This window comes from Nerophis lumbriciformis, linkage group LG05 (genome assembly GCF_033978685.3).
Source record: "Nerophis lumbriciformis linkage group LG05, RoL_Nlum_v2.1, whole genome shotgun sequence".
In the NCBI taxonomy this organism is placed as follows: Eukaryota; Metazoa; Chordata; class Actinopteri; order Syngnathiformes; family Syngnathidae; genus Nerophis; species Nerophis lumbriciformis.
This window is the reverse complement of record NC_084552.2, coordinates 36,831,445-36,857,880: the sequence shown is the minus strand read 5'-3', so window position 1 is coordinate 36,857,880 and position 26,436 is coordinate 36,831,445. Positions and strand designations below refer to the sequence as shown.

General features: G+C 40.7%; 1 long non-coding RNA gene across 3 annotated transcripts in view; it reads right to left on the bottom strand.

The window, feature by feature from the left end:
- The window catches only part of LOC140678815 (uncharacterized), a 159,393-nt gene that overhangs the window by 132,335 nt on the left and 622 nt on the right, over window positions 1-26,436 (bottom strand). For 2 of the 3 annotated variants that reach the window (XR_012050439.1, XR_012050437.1), the window contains exons 2-3: window positions 16,495-16,551; window positions 2,166-2,221 (exon numbers count right to left, since the gene is read on the bottom strand). This is a non-coding gene — a long non-coding RNA (uncharacterized lncRNA). Of the gene's footprint in view, window positions 1-2,165; window positions 2,222-16,494; window positions 16,552-24,603; window positions 24,689-26,436 lie in introns of all 3 variants that reach the window. The other variant, XR_012050438.1, reaches the window with a different exon arrangement.

Sequence of the window (26,436 nt, the reverse complement as noted above, 5' to 3'; positions counted from 1 at the left end):
CTATTGACTTAATTTTTTTAATTGACTTTAAATCATGATCTTACTTTTACTATGAATAATTATATGTTGTCTATTCTAGTTTAAACATTTTAAAATTAAGAAAATAACTATCCAAATAAGATATTTTGGTTTTCCTCACATGGTAAATCTTGTTTAAAGATTTTTGCAACATCCCGAGGATGCTCAATTTAAGAATTGCAGGTTGAAAAATGTTGGTTTTCAGAATAAAATACGTATTTATAGCTTAAAAGTCATGCTAATTTTTAGATATACAAAATCTTATTTTGAATGTCTTATTGAGTAAAATTAACTAGCTGCATGGATAGATAATGTCACCAGTTTTTAATATTTAAAAAATTCTAGACTTTTTGTCTTATATTTTGTCAGCTCTTTTTTGAACTCTTCTGAAAACCATGCGATGTTGAGAGCTTTCAATGTTCATTTACAACGGCGTTATTCCTAACACTGTAAGCAATAGGCATATTATTACAAGAAAAGTAGCTCCCCGCAAGAGTAATTCCTCGAGACCACCCGAGAATAGTAAAAAAGCGCCAGTAATGGAAATGTCCATAAAAATGCCTGTTTTTGATACTCTCATTAAGTATGATGCTGTATCGAGGCGTCACCTCCCCATCCAAACCATTCATCCCGCTATGTTAACATTCTTCTCCTATTTCAGATAAATATTTTCAAAAAAACTGTGTGTAATGTTTAGATTAGCTTCAGCTCGAATAACCTTCCCCGTCTCTCTTTAATTGTCATCGTTCACTCGCAAAATATAGGAACACATTTTAAATGTTTCAACCCTTTTTTTGAGCTTGTGATATATGCAACGTTCCCTCTAAGGTGCGCGCCTGCGCAATTGCGCACTACTCACACGTCCTCTGCGCACAGCAAATTTATGCCACGCAGAAAATCAAAAATCCCATCTGAACTCGAAACAAAATAAACACAATTTATTCTATATGATTTTGCAATGCAACTCTGAGTGACAAGTGACAACAAGAGTGGCCCTAACAGATAAAAAAATGTTTGTCAACACTGTTCAATTATCGTCTGTCGAGACGCTTTCCATCAATCACTTTATTGAGCAAAATTGTTTGTAACCACACTAAAAACATTAGTAAAAAATACTTCCATCTTGAAAAACTACTCATATTCTGCCATACAAAACAGGCTTAAACTAACTCTTTGTCATCTGTCATATCAACAGAAGCCGCTCACTCTCTCTTACCTGCACCAACACACGCACTCATGGCACTTAGCCAGTGCTGCGTTTATGGCCACACAAAAAGTCGGACAACTGCAACACCACACAAAGTGTAAATGCCAGGTAGTAACACTATGACTCCTCAATCAGATGTGTGCTTATTTTACTGTCATTTATTAAGAATGTTAATCTAAGGATATTATTCATGAAATTATGTCACTAGATTTCATAAATGCTAAAAGAAAGATGTATTTTATAGACAGACAGTTACAGGAACTAAATGTGATCTCTGAAAGGGGTAACATTTATTTTCAAGGCAGGACCCCCAGCCAGACATACATACTAGCACATACAGTAGCTCATGAAAGAAAAATGTTTCTTGTTATTTTCATTGTAAGAGGGCCAAATCACTTATATCAGAAAATAATCTCATGTAAATGACTGCTGTCATTTTGTTATTATAATAAAACATTTAAATTGTTATGATGTCAGGTTTGGGACAGGTGTGATGCTGGTGTGGCCACAGTATGCACGTCTGATGTTGCTAACATGTGTTTCACTAAATGCTCAGGGAGTTTGTGCGTTTGCTCACACACATGACAAATTAGAGGGAACATTAGATATAACAGTTTCAATACATTTTACCTAAATATAAATTTCTGATTTTAAAATATTTGTAAATTACAATTCATGTGGACATAGCCATAATGTTATTTTTAACCTGTCAGACACAGCTGTGCACATTTGAAAAACAGTTCCAGAGCACGTACACACACAAGCACATACACGTCCTGTGGTGTGATATCACGCGGTGTAAAGTGACGTGGTAACATTTTATAGAAATAATTCAGTTGGAAGGGGTTCCCACCAAACGACTCATGCGATGACGGCAAGGTGAAAGAACGTCGAAGACAAAGACTCATCATGACTCAGCGAAAAAAGACAAATCACTTACATATGTCATAGTGTGAAGCTCCTGCACGCTCCGAGGAAGTAAGCGCTGTCCGTTACCTGTAGGTGAGACAAGAAATTACATATTTCTGTCAGTTTTTTGTTAGCATAGACCTGTTTTACATACTGTAATGTGCTTTATGGTTGTACCTCGTTTATCGCGGTTTAATTCGGACCGGACATGACCGCAACAAACTAATTTCCATGAAGTAGAATTAATATTAATAAACCAAATATTTTCATAGTCAAACCTCTTACAACCTTCTAAACATATTTTTTAACATTATTACAGCTCTGTAAACATTAAATAACAGTATAGTACATTTGGCCACTACAACACGGCTATTATGTGGAACTACTTTCACATCCTGGATAATTCCTCTGAGTTACAACTGGGCATCCAAGTGCTTAAACATGGGCATGTGGGTCAACTTGATGCTCCATCTGTACTAGGTCGGAGTGTCCAAGTTCCTAGTCACAATTTCAACTGTAACGCCCGTCGAGGTCGGATTTCCTAGACGTAAAGTCGGACCGTTCTCACCACCCCCAAGTTGGTTTCAAAGATGGCTGCTCTGAATGTAAAAAATAATACAAGTTTCTATAACATTTGTTGCTAGCACTTCTGATTATTTTTGGTCCCACTCAATTAGTCATTTACAATGTATTGATAGACGTTTATATATGGTAACTTTACTCTAGTGGAAGCTAAAAAAAATATCATGGGTATATATATGTTCTGTATTGCTACAGTAGCAATAGCATCCATGTTTCCTTGTCTCCTTACAGAAAGAATGCATATTTTCCTATAAATTGTTTGTATTCAGACAAGGCAAACACAAGAATAGCTTTTGTAGATGTGGCCATCTTGATTTGCGACCTGGTAACTGGAAAACTCTCAACTCGGCAATGACGTCTTTCCCAGCTCCGACTTTCAACTTGTGTGAGGGGGCGGGGTTTGGTGGTAGCGGGGGTGTATATTGTAGCCCGGAAGAGTTAGGGATGCAAGGGATTCTGGGTATTTGTTCTGTTGTGTTTATGTTGTGTTACGGTGTGGATGTTCTACCGAAATGTGTTTGTCATTCTTGTTTGGTGTGGGTTCATAGTGTGGCGCATATTTGTAACAGTGTTAAAGTTGTTTATACGGCCACCCTCAGTGTGACCTGTATGGCTGTTGATCAAGTATGTCTTGCAGTCACTTTTGTGTGTATGCAGAAGCCGCATACAACATGTGACTGGGCCGGCACACTGTTTGTATGGTGAAAAAGCGGACGCGTCGACAAGTTGTAGAGGAAGCTAAAGGCAGTGCCATCACGGCACGCCCTTAATATTGTTGTCCGGGTGAAAATCGGGAGAAATTCGGGAGAATGGTTGCCCCGGGAGATTTTCGGGAGGGGCACTGAAATTCGGGAGTTTCCCGGAAAAATCGGGAGGGTTGGCAAGTATGGCTGAGGCTAAGGAAGGGCTTGACCAATTTGTGGTGCGGCTAAGAAAATAATCGATTTTCATTTTCAGTTGTAAATTCTTCAATAAAATCTGTTAAAGCGGCTGTTTGCAACTGGCTCACAGTTACATTTTTCAAAGCAAAAAATATAACAAGAACTACATTGGCTAGCTTGTGTTACCATTAGTGGTTTAACAGAAAAAAAACTATTTAAAACTATCAATATTTTTTACAATTACTAAGTTTAATGAAAAAAATTACCGGTCTGAATATTTTTACGGCAGTCACTCACCCTCTCTTGTCAACAAGTACGCGCAGGGAGCGCGTGCACACACACAAAAGCAGTCCAAGAGAAGCAACAAACAGTTTGCAGTCATATTGTTTTTATATGACAATATACATTCAATGGTAGCTAATGCCAACTATCCAACTCGGTATTATTAGCTAACAACACCCAAAGCTAATGTGCATGCATGTGTTACGTACGTACGTAGTTACGACATTACGTACGCCATAAGAGGGCAAGATATAACATTGGAAAATTAGCGCCCTCGAGACATCTGTTTAAATGTTGCAAAGAGCCCCTTTAAGATACACAGCACAAGCATGTTCGATATAAAATAAATTTTAACTGAATTTGACCAAAGAATATTCAACAAAATAATTAAGCCGAACAATGGCAAAAATGTCTCTCGTGCCAAGGTGACAGATACAGCGCCCATGCACCTGCTAATAACCGGACAACACATCCAAAATGTGACAAGTGAATTTATACTTATGTATAATTCATTAAAACAGGCAACTATGCATTGGCAATATTGTCTTGGATCACAACATAATTAACTTAAGAAATGATTAATAGTGAATTGATTAATAGTGAATTAATAGCCGCATTGATGCAACAAGAAGTTCAAACAGATTGTGTCTAATGTTTCGGCTCACAACATCAAAACTTTCATGAATAAAATTTATATTTACATTAACAACATATGCTCTAGTGTACACACGCTAATAATTCAGACACAAGATCAAAGCTGGTGATTCGTGGGGAACAATTGTCCGTATAAGATGGAAAAGAAATGGGGGGCAAAGGGGGAGGGAGAAAGACGAATTGAATCCCGGACACAGCTGAGTCAAAACTTACTTTTTATTTTCATTCTCTTTTTCTTTCCTGCAACAACTGTGATTTCTTTCAACATTTGTATCATAGATTGCAGCTAGTTTCATCCATTTTACTGCTAATAATGCCAAGTGGTATCAACTGATATTATATATAGTGTAAAAAAAAAAAAAAAAAAAAAAAAAAATATATATATATATATATATATATATATATATATATATATATATATATATATATATATATGTATATATATATATATATATATTAATTAATAGCTAAATGTATATTCATCTAACTGGGATTTATTTTACCTTGCATGGAGTTCTATATAAATATGCTGTATGTATTTTGTATATCATTGTATACTGTTGTATATTATATGAGGACATCTTCACATTTTTTTTTTATGTTTCATTAACAAACTCAAAGACATATCAGCCCTCAAATCATGTACTACAAAGAGATGGAAAAATAAATAGTTGCATGTTTTATTACACATACAACAAATAACACAAAACACAAACTATATACATTTATTGACAACATCCAGCAAGATATGTGCTGTAAATTTACAAAAATATACATATTTACAAAGAACAAGTTACATTACACACTATTTAAACTGTATATAATACCAGAGCCAGGTAATTGGGCAAAGACGGACTACAATGGGCTAGAAGTAAGTACTGTAAGTGAAATCAAAATATGATTTTCATGCCTACTTCCTCATCATTCTTAGCCAATGCCTCAAAGCTGACCTTTCTATTTTTTATAGAATACATGTCTCACTCACTATTCTCTCACATAAATATACACATAACAACTTGTTAAATTACTTTAGATGTACACTTAGATAAATATACTGTAGTAAGCTAAACTTGTAGCTAGATAATTCATGTGTTTAGTGAATATTTATTAAAATCATGTCAGAGGCCTTCAATATATCTTTTGATACAAATTGCACCCCTTCTGTTGCTTTGGTGCAGGCCTGTTTCTTGCGTCTGCAGGCCAGACTCCAGTGTGGGCAAAGCCACATACTGTCATACATTGCCTTTTGGCTTTTGGGGAGCTTGGACGAAATGATTAAAGTCAATATATGGGCAAAATAACAATAGCGTATGTTTATTGGATAACTATGAAACAATACCAACAAATAGGTTACTGCCAAATAAGGCGAAATTGATGAAGAAAAAATTTATTACCATTTAATCAACAAATGATTGCAGGCTAATAAAGTTTGCATTCACGCTGTGATTGGGCAGCCAAAAGATGGAGCCTGGCATTTGATAGGCATTTAGAAAGACGGACCCGGTTGCGTGATTGGCTACAGAAAGATGGACTCAGGTCGGTGATAGTCATGTAAAAAATGTACTCAGGGAGGCAATTGGCTGCCACAAAGCTGTCTTATAAACGTGACTCCATTTCTACCATACATGGATAATCCGCTAACATCACTGGTGAGACGTCACAAATGGGGAAAATTCCAACCGGCTTCTTTGGAGAAGGCAAGATTGTGTATAAATATCTCCACAGTTTGATTTATTTTTGGGGGGATTTATGCAGATCCCAAATACACAACAACAGGTACACGTAGGTAAGGCAAGTTGGTATTGCATAATAGGGCCCTAATATATTGTGCAGGTGGAAGGGGGAGGGGGACTACTGCGACCTAAACAGATTTCTGACGGGGCTATAGACCCCTTTCCCCTGGTGTAGCGCAATCCCTGAGTCAATCAAAAGGTTTTGATGCCAAAATTCGGTCATCTTGCGATTGTCGTGGTTACAATAAAGTAGCGCCAAAATTATTTAAAAATTTTACAAATGTGTTGCTTTTTAGTAAGGTTCACCCTCAAGCCAGAAACAAAAGTCCTGTTTGGTGAATATTCATCAATCGCCACAACATAATAGGAAATAAGACTAATGCTGCTTTGCAATACATATAAAACATAAATAAAACTTCATTTAACACTTAATTTAGGCCAAAAACATGCAGACTATGCTTTCATAAAGTTTTTAACAAAGTAAAAAAAAAAAAATCTGCGATGTAGTGAGTGACGACTGTACGTGTCCCGTCATGTGCGACAGTAAACAAGCGCCTGATGTCACGTCTTCTTCCTGAATGAGTGGACGTGAAACAATAAACAATTCCTCACATTACAACACAAACATACGCCTGTGTAATGTTAACTGCCAAGTCATTTGCCTTCAAACGCACAGGAGCCAGAATTGCGTCGCTGCACAGGAAGAGGAGCATTTACAGACCTCTGGACCGTTCCCTGACCCCCACTCACCCTCTTAAACACATTCATAAAAAGATGAGAAATTCTTCTGAAAAGCTTCTTATTACACCCTCTCCAATTCATCTCCTCTTTCACGGTCCCGCTCGGTCTGTCATCGGCCGAACGATCTCCTCGCCTCCAATGCTCCCGCCCTCCTCCTTCTGGCCTCCCCCGTACGCGCTTCCAGCTGGCAACGCCTGCGAAGTGGCTAGCCAGCGGCCGCTTGCAATGTGTAAAGCAGAGACGACGGCGGACGGATTTCATAGTCTGAGGGGAATAAAAGAATAACGGAAGGCCAAGAGAGTCGAGACGCCGGTGGACGGAAGCTGACGGGCAAAAAAACAATAAGAAATGTGCGCGGCTTGTCTTTGAGGTTGAATATAAAATACATCAGTGAAGTCATCAGCCCGTTGGTAAATGCTATGATCCTCTGGCGGATCCATTAGTACACTTCAATAAGCATACTGTGTACACTGTGTAATTACAGTAGTTCCTGAGGGTGCAAACTGTCCCAATTACACTTACCGGAAATGGCAATATTTACCTTTTTTCTTTTCTTCTTTTCTCCTTTTCAACTGTTTAAGCATTAGCAGCAACATTTAGATTGCCCTATAAAATATCTGCCATCTTTTATTACCCATTTTTACATTCTGCAATAATAACAAATACATTTGTCATGACTTCTTCTGGCTTGCGTGTATCTCCTGCTTCACACAAGGCATATTACACCGTTGCTTTATGTTTAGTAGTCCCTCCTCAGTCGTAAAATAGCCAAGAAGGCGTCTACGGCGGGTGGTAATAGTCCATCACTGTGCACTCATGCACCATTTTGAGCCTTTTGAGTGCAACATCCAGGTAGGGATGGGCGATATGCAGGGCCAACTAAACTAAAAAACCCTTTCCCCCAAACCTCAACACCCTTGCCGCCTTGAAAACACATTTTGGGAAAAAAACAACAGGATTTTACTCAACAGAACAGCAACAATGCATAAATATTATCCATTTAAAAAATAATTTTGTTCATAAATACATCTCGTTTGCGACGGGCGCACGCATGTCTGTGCGAGTGTAACAGAGGCCAGTCAACTTCAAAAATAGTGCTGAGGATCTGAGAGATTGCCTGTGCTTTTAGCACAGTCGTCAGCATGCTCGCCTCTCACACGGGCGACCAGGGTTTGTGCCTCGCACAGATCAGTAGGAAAAAACAACGCAGCCGAGAGAGAGAGTACACAATCGCTACAAAGCTGATCTGTCCGTGTTTATGACAACTATGAACACCAATCATTGCATTCCACCGTCAAAAAGGTAAGCCTGTGCATTAATGTGGCCCTGGCAATATAGCCTAAAATATATAATCGCAAAATATATTGCACCCTCCCACGATAATGATATATATATCACGATATATTATTTGGCATATAAATGATTATACAACCAAAATGGGTTACAAAGGCTCTTAATTTGGCTGCTGAAGGTGACATATTGCATATTTTTCCGTTGTATCATTTTTTTAAACTTTTATTAATCTACTTGTTAATATTTGGTTACATTCTGTTGTAACATAGTTCTATCGAGACTTCTGTTAAAATATAATAAGCACATATTGTTCTGTTGTTTGGATACTTGACATTAGTTTTGGGTGATACTGCAAATTCTTGTATCGATTAAATACCAAGTATACTTAACATTTTCAAAATCATTGTATGATTACATTCTTGATCACAATTATAATCAGCCAAAAACACAGCATGGCAGTGTAACAATATCAATTACATACAGTATTTATATGATTTCCTACCAATGGATCTGATTTAACTCCTTTTGTTTTTGTTGTTCTTCCTGTGTCCAGAGACTTATTTCCTGAGTTTGTAAACAATAACAAAAAGGACAAAAACATTTTTGATACTAAAAAGGTCGATCTAATCACTATAGTGTCGAAATGACCAAACAGTATACTGGTTCTATACTTGGCATCGTTACTGTCAATGTTTATAACGATTAGTCCATCACTGTTTACATTCAAGAGCTCTCGCTTAGCAGTTAGCATATCCTCCTACGGTGTGTAGTGCAGCATGTTTAGCTATTCCTCGTCCTCCAGTGATATTTATAATTGTAAGAAACAGTTTATTTCCCACCATAGAGGCGAGGATTACTGACTGAAGTGGCTTTGCACTCTGGAGGGACATTAACCACTGCTACAGTTTGATGTGGATGCGTTTGTTCTCTTGTCGCTGTCAAATTTGTGGGACACAGCAAGAATGTGCCAACAACATGCGATATCACGATATAACGATGGTATCAAAAGCTCTAGCTATATCATTTATATTGTATATTGTCTATACTGCGTAACCTTTACATCCAGGCACTGACAGAGCGCTGCTTCTTAGTGCGAGCACACTCAAAAGACTTAAGTTTTGAGGTTGGAGACATAGCCATGAACTTCACGCTGCAGCAGAAAGTCAGACATGGACGCTGTCTCTCAGCGTGAAATGTCTTCTTTTCAGATAATTTGCCGTTTGGTATGCTAATGGTGGACCAGTGGCGGACCACCAAGCGGATCAGAACTGATGAATTGTGTCAGCACTGACTCCCTGGTGACCACCAAGAAGCAAATAAAGACCTGGCATCCCATCATATTCCCCTGTCTGGCTAATCTTTTTATTACGGCAGCGATGTGTGTGCAAGGAATCAAAGGTTAACGTCTTTATGTGTAAAGACATCGTTAACAGCTTTGGACCTTAAAGACTAAAAGTTATTTTCCATTCTCCGTCTTCTCCACGGAACGCCTGGAAAAGCTTTAGAGATGGAGACCGGATCAAACCCGGCTCCTGCTGCACCCTTCCACAGTCTACTTCCTGCTCATGCTGACGTCTCGCGACCAATGTCCCAACGTCACATGCCCACCCTGCTGAGACCTGCGGAAGCCACCGGGTCGGCCGTGTGACAGTAAAGCCATGGGAACACAAGCGTAAAACACACACTGCTGCCAACACACACCGCTGTTAAAACATACCTTACAGGTGTGTGTGTGTGTGGCTGTAAAACCCTATACAAGGTGCCAATGGCTCTGAACCTTAACCTCTGTTGAATGCTGCTGTATGTTGGAATGTGTATTAACAAGATTTGGTGTTCCGGTGCCCCCGAGGGAGTGTGTGTAAGTGTGTGTGTGTGTGTGTGTGTGTGTGTGTGTGTGTGTGTGTGTGTGTGACTTCAGACATGTGTTGGTGTTAAGTGGCACCATGAAGCCTGGAGGGGATCATTAGTGGGCCCTTCACGCCGTCTTTACTGTACATAGCACACATGAACCAACTTAGACATATATGTGTGTTTGCATCAAAACGTGGAGTCATCCCACGGATGTGACCACGGCGCCGCCAACATGGCGGCCTGAGCACTCCCCAATGAGCAGCCTATTATAGGTCATTGAAGAAGTCATAAACAACAGCGACTGATATCATGTTTGTTTCCACGCATTTACTGTGCACGTTTGCCCTGCTGGGGGCAGCGTGTCATATGCTAGATTTGAGCTGATCAATGAGAAGATACGCTACTTGGTTGAGCTTATGTCCTTCTCGAGGCTTTGATGAAGAGGAGGTGACAAGGGATACAGCGATAGGAAGAGGAGGGGCTCCTCAGGGAAGTTTCAAGTGGTCTCTTTTGTCTGCCGTCATGGTTCTCTTCCCTCCTTCTCTGGTCGCCCTTTCTTCAGGCCTTTTAACAGTAACCAGAGAGGCCAAGAACAACGCTGGGACACAGCGGGACACCGGGGGGGAGAGAAGGGTAGACAGCGAGGCGCTTAAAGGGGGTCGCAGATAAGGAGCGTCTCTGCGCTGTAAGACAATCCCGGCTTCTTTTTCCTTTTCTCTTTTCACATAAGACAAAAAGAGGAGCTTTATCTCCTGATGTTCACTTAGCTGTGTTCTCAGAACCTGATTGCCATCATCTGTTTTGCACCATTCATTCATCCAACGATGTGTGTGATCATGGTTGGTCATGAAGGTTGTAGTCGCACTACTGTAATTCTGTATCTGAGCCCACTTCACAGCTAAACACATTAGGTTTAGTTAGTCTGAACACAGTTTCCCTCTTTAGCGCAATTGGAAGAGACAGCCAAGACACGGCACGATTCCATGCATACGCTTGCACACATTGTAGCCAAGTAGGGAAGGGCACCAAATTATACCGGGTATTGATTCAAGTAAAGTCAAACGGTGCAATATTTCAATACATTTGTTGCCCGTGACATCACATCTGGTTGCAGACTAAAAACCGGCTCAAACCCTTGGTGAGGAATTAATGGACGCAGCGACGGGCGCGGCCATCGCTGCTGCTCACTGCTCCCCTCACCTCCCAGGGGGTGATCAAGGGTGATGGGTCAAATGCAGAGAATAATTTCGCCACACCTAGTGTGTGTGTGACAATCATTGGTACTTTAACTTTTAACTTTAACTTTAATCACTCAACCAGAACTCTTCAAAGCCAACAGAGCAAGTATGCCTGATAGAAAACAGTCAAACAAAAAGTAAGACTCTACTTTTCCAAAATGTGCTAGCTTGATGCTAATTTAAAATGGGTTTGCCATTTGAATGTTACTGATTAACATTTGTGATTTTATATTGATAATAATTTTACATTTCAACACCTACAAACAGCAGGCGCTATACTTACAGTGTATAATCATCTTATTTTTAAATGTAACATTAAAAATGAGATTTTATTATTAACAATTAACATTTATTAACAAACACAAAAGTACCAAAAATGGGTACTAATTAATACCAGTATCGATTTACAGCTACCGGCATTTGGTACCGTATAGGTTGAGTGTGAAAGGTGCCCCTCCTTATATAGCAATCACTCACAGGTTATTATTAATATCCCACACGCCATCGAAATACCACCCAACGTAATAGAAATAAAATAGAAACAAGTACTTCAAGTAATCCAAAAGTCAAATGCTGACTCACTAGATTTGGTGTGTAATAAAGATTCATGTAATTAATACGATTGCACCGCTCACAAATAATTAGTGGCAACCAACACCTTTCAAAATAGAAAACTTCAAATAAGACTGGAAATTATCCAAAGACAAGGAAATGAAAAGAATGATCAGTGTGACTGCAGGCTAGCGGGTCTAAGAGAGGGACAGGGACTTAAATCCATCATGGTGCAAATGGTCCAGTGTGAGTACAAATTACTAGACAAATCTATTTCCAGCACCTTCTTTGATTCCTGGGATTGATTTGGGACATGAACAGAAGCTGGAATGATTTGAAGCTGGAGGCATATGTGCTATTAGCTGTTAGCTAGCTGTCACTGCCACGCTTGGCTTGACGAGCGGCCGCCTCACAATCAGGTGAGCTATGGTTTTAATTAGCCCGTCTGCAAGCTTGGGCTATTTCCTCCAATTAAGCCAGTAAAAACACAGGGAATTTTCGCTGCCGTGTGTGCGCGTCACACCACGCCAGTCACGCCCTGCCAGATCGATGGCCGTGCGTCAATTGCAAACATTCCCTGTTGGTTTAGAGGCGGCACCTGCTCTTCTGTGATTAAACCGCCGCCGCAGAGAAGTTGCATGACGACATATACGGATGTGAGCATTTGATGAATGATTTGACTACGTTTCATGCTACAACATGCTGCCCTTACATGAAAGAGGTGAAACTCTACTCCCTCCTATCCGCCAATCTCCTCCTCCTTTCTCCCGGCCTCCATTGAAGCTGCTCAATGCTATCAGTGGAGCGTAATGCCGTCATTACATCCCCACTGTCTGCCTTATCAGGCCCGAATACTGACTGGAACACTGTCAGTCCGTCTCACAAAGCCATCGAAAGAAGACTTTGGAAATGAAGCCTGGCAGTAGAGGGTACCTAGAGGACACAGTGTCAATAATAATAACAATCTCAGAAGAAAACAAAAAAAACCCATTGTTTTTTGTTGTGAAATGTTTCGTCATGTCCCAGGAGGAAATACAGATGGCGTTCTTTAAAGCTTGAACAGAGCGTCAATGTTTACAAGATGTCGCCAGGAATATTCCGTGCTCTGGCTGATTTAGATGCCACACAGACCAAGTTGCCCATAATTACGGCCACCGGGAGGAGGTTTTGGTGGCTTCCTCAGCGAGGGGGCGGACAACTGCTGAGCCGCAAGACAATGAGGGACATTTGTTGGGGGCAAGAAGGGCGGCTGGACGTTTTTTTTTTCCCTGACAGATCCTTCCAATCCTTTTCCAAACCATGTGCTGCTGTTCCCCCATGAATCCATCTTCCATGTTGCCGTGTTGAAAAAGCAGCAGAGCATCCTTGAAGCCTGTGCCATCTAATAATAAGTCTTACGTTATCAGGTCAGTCGACGTGGCGGGGCAGAGGTTCATCCAACCGGGTTCTTTGGAGAGGCACTGATGCGTATGATTGATAGACAGCCGCTGCGACACTTGATGGGTTGCCATGGCGAGAGCAGTCAACAAACAGGCCGCACACAAAGTTGTCAAACGAAATGCTCGTTCTCGGACACGGAGCGGCGCCGCCGCAACTCCGCAGGGGAAAAAAGAATCACCCCCGCACTCCCAAAATGGAAGTGGAGCACATTGGGAAAGATGAGAGATGAAGAGTGTTGAATGGACTCTTGTTCTTTCTATGTGGAACCATGGATCTGTGGTCAGCAAGGAGGAGGACTCTTTAAACATGGCGGTTCCAACAGGAAGTGTGTGTGTGTGTGTGTGTGTGTGTGTGTGTGTGTGTGTGTGTGTGTGTGTGTGTGTGATGGCACGTTTGTTGTCGGCTTTTTAATGTGCAGTGACGAGGCTGCATGCGGCGGAGGCCAATGACAACACAAGCGCAGACAAGGGGAGGGGCCTTTCAGAGTAGAGATGAAGACTAACTGTGGGAGAACAGGGCTCAGGTCCACGTCCTCCTGGTCCAAATCCTCTTGGTCCACGTCGTCTTGGTCTACGTTCTCCTGGTCCACGTTCTCCTGGTCCACGTTCTCTTCGTCCACATCCACCTGGTCTACATCATCTTGGTCCATGTCCTCCGGGTCCACGTCCTCTTGGTCCACGTCTTCCTGGTCCACATCATTTGCTTCACGTCCCCCTGGTCTATATCCTCTTAGTTCAAGTCTACCTGGTCCACGTCCTCCTAGCCGATGTTCTCCTGGTCCACGCCTTTCTGGTCCACATCCTCTCGGGTTTACGTCCTTAGACAATGTCCTCCTGGTGCACGTCCTCTTGGGTCCACGTCCTCCTAACCAATGTCCTCCTGGTCCACGTCCTCCTAGCCGATGTCCTCCGGGTCCACGTCATCATGGTCCACGTCCTCTTGGGTCCACATCCTCTTGGTCCACATTCTTATGGTTCACGTCCTCCTGGTGGCACTCAATATGTTTGTGCAGGTTTTGAAGAGACATTCTTGACATTATCCAACATGTCCTTCCAGCTACTACATGACCAGATCACGTCCCTCGCGAGCGCCACGCCTGAGCGACTAGTGGACCCATGCAGTGCTGCAAAGTGCACTGTGAGCGTGTCCCAAACATGGAATGAAAATAGTGCAAAGTAGCTGTCCGTGTACGGCGTGTCAATCAAATGAATAAATTCAATAGAAGCAAAAATGCTCAACCCCCACCCGCCCCATTCCCTTACCCCTTCATCCACCTCGAGGCGTGGCATGTCGGGGTCTGGAATTTGTGACCTGGCTTGTCTCGCCATATGGGAAAAACTTGAAGGCATATGTGGATCCTATTGGACGTAAAGACAAAAATACACACATTTTATAGAATTTATCTCCGTGTGTGTGTGTCTGTGTGTGTGTGTGTGTGTGTGTGTGTGTGTGTGTGTGTACGTTCGGATGTTGATTTTTGGCTGACAATGCAAGAAGGCAGTGAGGAAGGAGGAAATGAAAAAAGAAGACAAGGACACGATCTTTGAGACACTGAGGGAGACAGGGGCGGGGCATGTGTGACATTAGGTCACATGGCATCACTGAGGTATCAAAAGGTCAAAGTTCATAGAGTTCCTGAAGTTGCATTCTTTATGAAAACTCTGAGGCACCCCGCCCCACCCTAAGGCCAAAAGACATCATTATCATTCCACAAAACTCCGAAAGGAAATGAGAACTTTTTGTCTTTCATTTTTGACATTTTCCAAGCTCAGAGTGGACTTTGACATAGAAATGAAGGACAATGCGGTAATATAGACTTGGAATTTAACACTGGAAGGTGGGGGCACAACCACCCTAAACATGCTGTGTGTATGTGTGTGTGTGTGAGTGCGTGTGCGTGATAACACAAGCAGCATGCGAGCACATAAATGACAATACATTCAAAGAAAAATAGAAGCAACATAAAAGACATCCTACAATAGACTCAGAAGGCAAGGACATGACACAATTATCAAGGTTGACCCAAGCAGAAAGTCAGGTGACATTCGTCCACTTCTTCGCTCAACGCCATTAATCTTGGCCAATACGACAGCGACGCCCTCGCCACTGATGTCATCACTTGACGGTGACCTCTGAGGAGCGACTTGTCACGCCAAAAAGTCTCCCCGCCCTCTTTGAGCGTGTCTGCGGCCTCCATCAATCAAACAGGACAGCACATGGCGTCATCACAAGATGATGTCATCAACAAGTAGATTTAGAGCTGCTTTTATGTTGTGTTGATTTAGGGCTGCAGTAAAAAATATCGATTATTCGTGCATTAGCCAGCGAGTCAACAAGTCACTAAATCCCTCTCGCCATTTACCTTTGACCCTGTGAGAGCCGTAAAGTAACACCTTATTAATGCAAGTTGAGAGAGTTGCTGAGTTTGAAGCCAGCGGGACAAAACAAATCACTTTAAAAGGCTGTCAAGCTGAGCACACTTCAGTCATGTCACATGATCGCCACTGTCTGTGTCCGTCTCTGCGTGCAGGACAATGTGGTGTCTGTGTGAGGACGCAGGTACAGTAAGCTGCCTGCATATGGCTCCCATTCCCTCACCAGGAAGAAAGACTATATTGTTGGCGGCCTGTAAAAAATTAACAGCCCCCCGCCCCCTTAAACTGTAGAAAAAGCTCTGCTCCCTCTGCTTCACATCCTCCTACCTGAAATATTAAACCAACCAAGGATGTCATGTGATCTGAGGCATGTACACACGTCTCATGACAGCAAACACACGCGTGTTCAAACAACACACACACAGAGCAAACTCCGTCTAATTGGTCAAAGCCTCTGATTGGCTGCTGGAGGACTGCCAAGGACCAGTGAGAGTCCTCGTCTGACACATCAAAAACATGGCGCCTAAAACAGCAGGATAGCGCGTCTGTGTGTGTGTGTGTGTGTGTGTGTGTGTGTGTGTGTGTGTGTGTGTGTGTGTGTGTGTGTGTGTGTGTGTGTGTGTGTGTGTGTGGTCACCTTAGTAAAAACTGCAACACACAATCATACTGCATTTACAATTTAGCCAAATTGTGTGCGTGTGTGTGTGTGTGCTTGTGTATAGAGGTCATAACACTCACAGTGGGGGGAGGCACTGAAGCCACAATGGTCCCTGTAGTCTTACAGCAGCTGCATGCCTGAACACACACACACACAGTAAAGTCAGGTACAAAAAATGCAGACGAGCAAATTAATACAAAAGTGCAGCTAACAGGAAATGACAACATGGAGCTGGCGGCCTTCCCGTGCTTTGATTGGTCGTTTATGGCATGCGGCGCCATTATGGCTCCAAACATTTAGTCTATAACTTTACGCTGATTTAAGTTTAACAACGTTCCTAGGCTGCAGGAAGCACACGGCAACGGAATATAAAGTCAAACATACTCAAGGAGCGATGAAATCATTTGTTCTTTCCGTACGTATCTATATATATATATATATATATATATATATATATATATATATATATATATATATACATACATACATATACTGTATATACATATATATATATATATATACATACATACATACATATACGCACATATATATATACATACATATATACACATGTATACATATACAGATAAATACAGTACATACATACATACATACATACATACATATACTAGGGCTGTCAAACAATTAAAATATTTATCGCATTTTATCCATAGTTAAGTCAAAATGAATCGCAGAAAGATATTATTTTTTTGTCATTAATAAGTGGACTCTAGACAGATCATATTTAAAGTTTTTAATACCATGAATGGATAATTAATTTGCTTTAATCACATTTTTCTTTTTTAACATTATGCTTTTTCAAACAGCTCAACACGAAAAGGACATGAACACGTTTTTAAAGAGAATAAAAAAATACTTGCAGTAAATTGGTGTCTTGCCAGATGTTCTATTTTTGTAGGAGTACAGAATTTGGTATTCTTGCTTTGCAGTAGGAGCACTTGCATTTAGAGGAAAGGAGCTACACTTCCATGTTTAGATAGCAGTTTCACGCATTAATAACATATAATGTGGATTGTTACGATCATGCTTTGATTGTCAAAGATTGGTGATATTTTTTTCTACATGATTAAATGTTTCTGATAATTCTGTACTTTACATATTGTACCAATTAGTAGTAGTAGTTTATTTTGGACATGTTAAAAACAAAGCAATAGAAAACAATAATGGAAAAAAGGAAATCATCTGGATAAAATTACAGTGAGGTACAGAAATACAAACAAATATTTTACAATGAAAATACATAAAAAATGAAAACAATACATATTGGTTAAGTTTTTTTTCATATCCAAAAAGGGGTGGGAAGAAGTAAAACATATTTACTACCAACCCTTATTCATAAATTAAATAACTAGCTTTCTTATCATCATTATTATTATTATATACAATGATAAATTTACCTGTCATCAATAATCTTTCACTCACTTTACACTTTATTTTATGTGTAATTTGCACTGTTTGTAGTTCCACAAGATAATTAAATTTCAGTAGTTTTGAATGTAAGGATTATTTCCACAAACGTCTGTACAGTAGTGCAAGTTAATGTCATTCATATTTCTGCATGACAATGTTGTGACCTTCTCTGCCCATTTATTAATAAAATGTAATATTCAGCCTGTTAAACATTCTGCAATTGCGGACTTTCAGTCAGAACAGGTTATAAAAGAATATACCATAGCGATGGTAATATTGTGTAGTCAACTGTAATTATCCAATGTGGGCTGCAGAGGGCAGTGGCAGACATGCCTGTAGTATTAAACCTAGTCTCAGTAGTGGCGAAGAAGAAGACGAGTTTGTTCAAAGAGTCTTCCTCCTTCATTATCGCCGCTGCCATTACAATACACTTAATTTCATCCATCCATCCATCCATTTTCTACTGCTTGTCCCTTTTTAGGTCGCAGGGGTTGCTGGAGCCTATCCCAGCTGCAAATGGGCAGAAGGTGGGGTACACCCTGGACAAGTCGCCATCTCATCGCAGGGCCAACACAGATAGACAGACAACATTCACACTCACACACTAGGGCCAATTTAGTGTAGCCAATCAACCTATCCCCAGGTGCATGTCAATTTCAATCTACCAAAACACATTTATTTAGGTAGAAATATCACAGAATAACACAGAGTAATAGAACAAACTTTTGACCATGACTGTATATTGCAATGTCAAGAGACTACTAGAGTTGGGGGCATGTTTGTTCGAAGAAAATTTTTAGTAACACACTTTGCTGTAATTCATTGCCTTTCGCCCAAGTGCAGCTGGGATAGGTATAAAAACGAATGGATGGGTGGATTGAGATGCTGCAGTGTCTCAAAATTACACATGAACCGACCTGTCTGAAGTTTGACAATCACCAGCTGAATGGATTCAGACAAAGATTTAGGGAATGTGATATCCTCACTTAAAACCAAAATTGTGTTCTTTGGTATCAAGTAGATTCGACGTGTTTGTAGGCAAAGAAATATTGAATATGATCCCGAGTATAGGGGTGTAACGGTACGTGTATTTGTATTGAACTGTTTCGGTACGTTCGGAGGTGTACCGAACGAGTTTCCACACGGACATATTACGTAGCGTACCGCACGTTGTGTAAACAATGCACACCGAAGCACAACACACGGAATGCTAGCAGCGACCGGGCTACTACAACTTGTAAAAGCCAGAGCTGGAAGACCCTCCTGCCTCATTAAGATCTCCCGTTTGGGAACACTTTGGCTGCACGATACAACAATGGAGGACGGAGGTTTGCCGACATTGTTCAGCAGCTGCTTCTGACAACACGTCAAACATGCTAACCCATTTGAAGCGTCACCACCGCATTCAAGCAGCCTCTCCTCGGCGAGTCAGGCAGGGCTAAAGCTATAACAAATGTTTTTATAGTAGCAGATTTAAGTCCATATTGCATTAAAAACTAGATTTTGACCCACTTCTATGGTGGAAGAACAAAAAGCCCATATATCCTCTTACTGCCAAGTTAGCCAGCCAGGGGGGGAATAGAAAAGTTAATCTGAGGCTGAGTTGACTTGAAACTGTTTAATGTTGCACTTTTTATATGTAGAAGAAAAGTTTTGTCATTTTATTTAATCCGAGCAACAACTTGATGCAGTTTAATGTTGATTAACGTGGACCCCGACTTAAACAAGTTGAAAAACTTATTCGGGTGTTACCATTTAGTGGTCAATTGTATGGAATATGTACTGTACTGTGCAATCTACTAATAAAAGTCTCAATCAATCAATCAAAAAAAGCACTTTATATGTAGAAAGGTTTTGTTAAGAAACCATTCTGAGCCTTATCTTATTTAGTTTTTATTTGATATACGTTGACCACATTAACCCTGGCAATGGACCCTGTGTGTATATGTATGTTATGCCATTGTTTACAAATTTGGTAAATAAATAACCAAAAAATTTATATTTTGTTGTTTTCTTACTGTACCGAAAAAGAAACCGAACCGTGACCTCTAAACCGAGGTACGTACTGAACCAAAATGTTTGTGTACCGTTACACCCCTACGAGTACACCATTTGTTTGTCTGACTAAAATCACACTTGAGATGTGTGTAACCTTGCCTACCATCTATAAGAAATGTCTGAACTCTGTGCTTACCAACAATGGTTTCTCCACCAATCACTAACAGTCACATTTTCAATCGAGATCAAATACTTATTTTCCCCAATAATTAAACCTACCATAAAAATGGACAGTTCACATCTACTTACAAAATCAACAGGGAACCAAATACTTAATTTACCCCACTGCTACACAGACTAATACAGTTCAAACACGTTACTGCTATGGCTGCAGTGCTCTCTGCTGGATGTTCAGGGGAGTGTGTAACTCCACATTTATTTGTGCATTTGGTTTGTGGTAGGAATGTCTCATCGACACAAAAGCAAAAAAGCGATCCACATATGCAAATTCAATACAAATACAAAATCAAGCATATTTATATTAAAATCTCAACAATATATTTACAAGTACATGTTTATTTATACAAATTCTTCATTTATTTGTATGCCACATTTTTATATTGGTAAATTGTATTTGTATATATTTTCAAATCTCAAAAATATATTTACAAATACGCGTTTATTTATACAAATTATTTATGTATTTGTATACCACATTTGTATTTTTATTAATATATGAATATGTATTAACATCATATTGATATATATAAGTTGATGTGAGATCATTCTACTTCCATACGTTACTGAACATGACACTCATTATTATGATAATTGTCACAAGTCGGCATGTGTGCGGTATAATTTCTAACCAAGCATACGTCACATAATGCTTCATTAGCATTTGCGTGCAGAGGCTAACTGATTTACCGTAAATTCCAGACTAAAAGCCGGTGTTGGAGCCAAAATTCCTTATTTGTTTATATTGTTTTTATTTTATTTTCTCTAATTGATTGTTTGGTTCAGCATGTTGTATTTCCTTCTTTGGCAGATTGCTCCGCCCACTTCCTGTTAAGAACCAGGAAGTGTCGACAGGGAGGGGACTGTTGCTATGGTGGGGTTACCATGGTAGCCTCCTTAAATTGGGTTCAGGTGTGAGCATGGGCAGGGCGATTGGAAGGACAAACAGTTTTCGACCGTGTGGTGTCGTGTGGTGTGGTGTCGTGTCGTGTGGTGTGGTGTCGTGTCATATCATATCGTGTCGTGTCATGTGGTGACAATGCTGGTATAATGTGCCATTCAAGGTTAGCATACTTTGTTATATAACTTACATTTGGTTTAATTTAGATAGCTTGTAATAAACGGATTGTCATATCCAAACACAGTTCTACAGTACTGGACATTCTATCATTTACACGCGTCAAACTGGTCAACACAGTCGCCCTCGGTACCAGCCCAAAGGTAAGGGCTGTACATTAAGTCGAAAACTTTAGTCTTCGTTTTGGAAAAGGACTAAATTTGAATGTCAGTAAGACACACAGTGGACACTTCATTAGGAACAGGAAGTAATTAGATTGCATCAACGCGCAGTGTGGGCACCTGGAGCGTACGCTGGGACGGTGTTCAGCCACAGGCCAGGCTGTACACCTTGATTGGACCAGGAGAAGAGCCAGACAGCAGACGGGATCGTCGTTTGGGGCCAGGAGCAACGCAGCGACAGGCAGACGGAGGACGCCGCACTGATCGAGACGGAGGACGTCGCGCTGATCGAACAACAGCATCACCGCGGCCCTCGCCGTTTGGAGCGACAGCTGAGCAGCGCTGGGATGCGCAACGCTGTTTGAAGTTTTGTACTCTTTTTGAAGATACTGAACTCTTTTCGAAGACAATCTTTTGAAGACAAGAACAACATAAAGGTACCGGTATGTAGCGCGCTACACGGGTTAATATACTGTATGGCCATATAATAGTGTGTGCACACAAAGACAGAAACAAAAAATCCAATGCATTGGTGGTTAATATTCATTGTTATTTAACCCGTTCGTGGGTACATTTCTATGAGATTTTGTGCATGATTGCAACCCGTTCGTGGGTACATTTCAATTGGTGGTGTTTATGATTCCTTGTGCAAGCCCGTTCGTGGGTGAGGTTTGGTTTGAACAAATGCAAATTAATAATTGCGGGTTTTGATTTTTGGTGTTTTGACTGACATTAACAAGGTTTCCATATATTTGATCTGATTTTGAATTGTGGGTTGTGTACAATCATGGATCCTGGAAAAGGCAAACATGATGCTTGGGAAATGCATGATCATGCGTTAATGGAGGAGTTAAAGTTAACGCATTCAATTGGTGACACAATCAAAGGTCAAATGGAACCCTCACAGGCTGAATTGTCAGAAATGACTGAAAATCAGTCACAGCCTGCAGAGATGGAAAATCAGGTGGACACAAATCAAACATCTGTTGTTAAAAAACGCACAGTGAAAATCACACCAAAAGCCCTAATGGAGAGAATTGAAACACTTCAGAAGGAGAGAAGATCCAAATTAAACAAGGCAAGCAACATGCAGAAACATATCATGGAGATGATGAAAAATGGAGAGGACAAAATGGAAGTGCAATGTGCTTTCACCAAATATCACAATGTTATAAAGGAAACTGCAAGTGCACACCAATCCCTCCTACCAATTCTACCTACAGAGGACCAAATCAAACATGACATATGGTACAAAGCCAAATTAATTAATGTACATGAATTTGTTGAGCATGTTAACACCTGGATAAAAGCGCCAATCCTGGAGGGTATTGAGGATTTAGAAAGCGAAATTAATCCAAATGACAGCATTTCTAATGTTATAAGTCACAAATCACATGGGAGTCACACACACTCTGGTTCTAGTCGGTCAAGCACCTCAGCTCGCAGACAGGCAGAGGCCGAAAGGGCTGCCCTCGCTGTCCTCTCTGCAGCTCTAAAGGAAAAACATGTATTGGAAGAGGAGGAGGAAAAGATCAAAAAGAAATTGGAAGAGGAGAGAGAAAGAATCAGAAAGAAAAAGGAAATGATGGATCTGGATGCTCAATTGGCAGCTGCTGATGCGAAATTAGCAGTTTTAAAAGCTACTGATTTACCGTAAATTCCAGACTAAAAGCCGGTGTTGGAGCCAAAATTCCTTATTTGTTTATATTGTTTTTATTTTATTTTCTCTAATTGATTGTTTGGTTCAGCATGTTGTATTTCCTTCTTTGGCAGATTGCTCAGCCCACTTCCTGTTAAGAACCAGGAAGTGTCGACAGGGAGGGGACTGTTGCTATGGTGGGGTTACCATGGTAGCCTCCTTAAATTGGGTTCAGGTGTGAGCATGGGCAGGGCGATTGGAAGGACAAACAGTTTTCGACCGTGTCGTGTCGTGTCGTGTCGTGTCGTGTCGTGTCGTGTCGTGTGTTGTCGTGTCGTGTCGTGTCGTGTCATATCATATCGTGTCGTGTCATGTGGTGACAATGCTGGTATAATGTGCCATTCAAGGTTAGCATACTTTGTTATATAACTTACATTTGGTTTAATTTAGATAACTTGTAATAAACGGATTGTCATATCCAAACACAGTTCTACAGTACTGGACATTCTATCATTTACACGCGTCAAACTGGTCAACACAGTCGCCCTCGGTACCAGCCCAAAGGTAAGGGCTGTACAGCCGGTATTTTTTTCCTACGTTTTGAACTGTGTGGCTTATAAAACTGGCTATATCATGGATTGTTCTTCATTAACGACCATAATTCAACAAACAGTTATTAACAGACACTGACAAGGTGTGTTATTGTTTGTGCTATGACGCCATCTTTTCGATGATTTGCTCACTGCAGGTGCTACAGGGTGAACGTCTACAGTATTTCCTTCTGTTTAGTGCTTTCAACCGGAAGTACAAGTGCTGTTCCGTCTTCAAGTTGTCCATGGCACTACTACTCGTGTGGTTTCTTCATTCATCACGCCAAACAACATTTGTAAATTTTACAACATAACTAAAACAATTCATACTTACAAAACCGAAAGGGACAAGCGGTAGAAAATGGATGGGTGGAAGGAACCAGTCCCACGTGTGATGTCTGGAGGAATATTTTCATGCATATTTTACAAGTCTCTGTATATTAACTTAAAATGAAATTCTTTTTATATTGTTTCGGTTTCATAAATTGACCAACATGTCACAGTGGACTTATTGAGTCTGTTTAACTGATTGGAGAGCTAGCTTCCACAGCGAGTGGGTCCATGACAATGACGTCTGTTTTGTTTGATCATCTGTTTTACTGCCGTGTTACAGGCACCGTTTAGAAACAATTAAAGTATGTAAATAAACATTTACAAAATCTTTCTGTGTAAATAACTCATTTCACAACATATGTATATCTGCGACTTACAGTCTGGTGGAGCCAATATATGGAAAAAATATACAGTATTTTCTTCTAAAATGTAGTGGGTGCGACTTATATACCTGTGCGCTCTATAGTCCTGAAAATACGGTAGTACTCATTAAAGGAGACCTACGATGATTTTCCTCTTGTCTGACTTATAAATGTTATAATGTTGAATACTCGTGTTAATCAATGCCAAAGCATCAAATCGTAAAGTCCATGCATTTGGATGTCTCTGAAGGCTGTGTTTTAGTGTTTTTTAACAGTGGGCCATTTGTGACATCACAGTGTGGTGGACGAATATATATATATATATATATATATATATATATAGGCATTTCTAGTACTTACATGCTTTCACGCAAGCTTCGGGTTGTGAGAATGTTGGCTGCCCTGATTGCCCAATGTCATTCTTTCTCCTTACATGCCCTGCCTGCTGTGTTGTGTAAAAAATAAATACTTTGGTGTTTATTTGTCCACAATATTTTACACAGTATTGTGTTGTCAACATAGACCTGGATGTAGGAAGGTGGATTAGCCGCTAAACTCAGGTTAAAAAGCTGCCGCTATTGCAACATTACTACTTGGTTTGAGGAAACAAAAGAGAATGTAGGATAAAGTAGGTACGTGACAATCGGTCGCTGACCTACTTATCTCCTTTGCAGCGGTGTCCTGTGCCCTCTCAAATCAAAGTGGTTTGCGATGTGCGTCATTATTTTCTGTGTTAAAGAGAGTGCCTCGACTTCAAAATTCCCGGGTCTGACTTCTCAAAGTGCCATTAATTAACATCTCAAGATCATACACAACCTTTATTTAACCAGATAAGAAACCCATTGAGATCAAGATCTTTTTCACAAGGGCCAAGAGGTCAGCAGCACATGTCACACAGCAGTTTCAGAAAAGTAATAAATTAAGACATACATTTAAAAAATGTATGAAAGGGAACTGTAACACAAATAAACAATTAAGATTTACACCTTTTAAAAAAACACAGGCACTGTGAATATGTCTCACGCTGTTTGTCCCTCAGGATAGAACGGAAGGCTTCAAACGGAAGTAGTTCAGAGAGTTTCAGTTTAGTTTGTTATGTAGTAAGCTCTTTTGCCAAATTCAATCCATATGCGGGAAACAGTTCAAGCATGCGAATCACACAAAATTATACCTAAAGGTAACTTTGCAATGCCTTACTTATAGTTCCAAGTCTATGTATACATATCTATCTTTATAATCCTGAAACATTAAGTCAATCTGAGCATTGAAACGTGGTTTTTGCGCTCGCTAAAACTGCCTGATCAAGGCCGCCGGCATGAAAATCCACAAAAATTGGGTAACATTTCATCCAGAAAAACTCCACTATGGTCAGATAATGTCATCCATCCATCCATCCATTTTTCTACCGCTTGTCCCTTTCGGGTTCGCGGGGGGTGCTGGAGCCTATCTCAGCTGCATTCGGGTGGAAGGCAGTGTACACTCTGGACAAGTCGCCACCTCATCGCAGGGCCAACACAGATAGACAGACAACATTCACAGTCACATTCACACACTAGGGCCAATTTAGTGTTGCCAATCAACCTATCCCCAGGTGCATGTCTTTGGAGGTGGGAGGAAGCTGGAGTACCCGGAGGGAACCCACGCAGTCACGGGGAGAACATGCAAACTCCACACAGAAAGATCCCGAGCCCAGGATCGAACCCAGGACATACTATCCAGCCATCCATTTTTTACCGCTTGTCCCTTTCGGGGTCGCGGGGGGTGCTGGAGCCTATCTCACCTGCATACTAATGCACAATTATTCGCTCTGCATGGCGTTTTATGACGTTTTTAAGGCATTCAGTTTTGTTTTGTTTCTTGGGGTGGGTTACTAAACTCATCCATTTGTTTTTTATTTTATGCATTTATAACAAATATAAGGAGGCCACGGGAAGACCCAGGACAGGTTGGGAAGACTATGTCTCCCGGCTGGCCTGGGAATGCCTCGGGATCCCCCAGGAAAAGCTGGACGAAGTGGCTGGGGGAGAGGGAAGTCTGGGCTTCCCTGCTTAGGCTGCTGCCCCCGCGACCCGACCTCGGATAAAAAAATAAATAAGGGAGTTATGAAGTTTTGAAGTTAATTTTCCAAAATATAGGTCAGACACTTCTCTGCCTTAAAGGATATAATTCAAAACAAAAAAGCGACTGATTTGC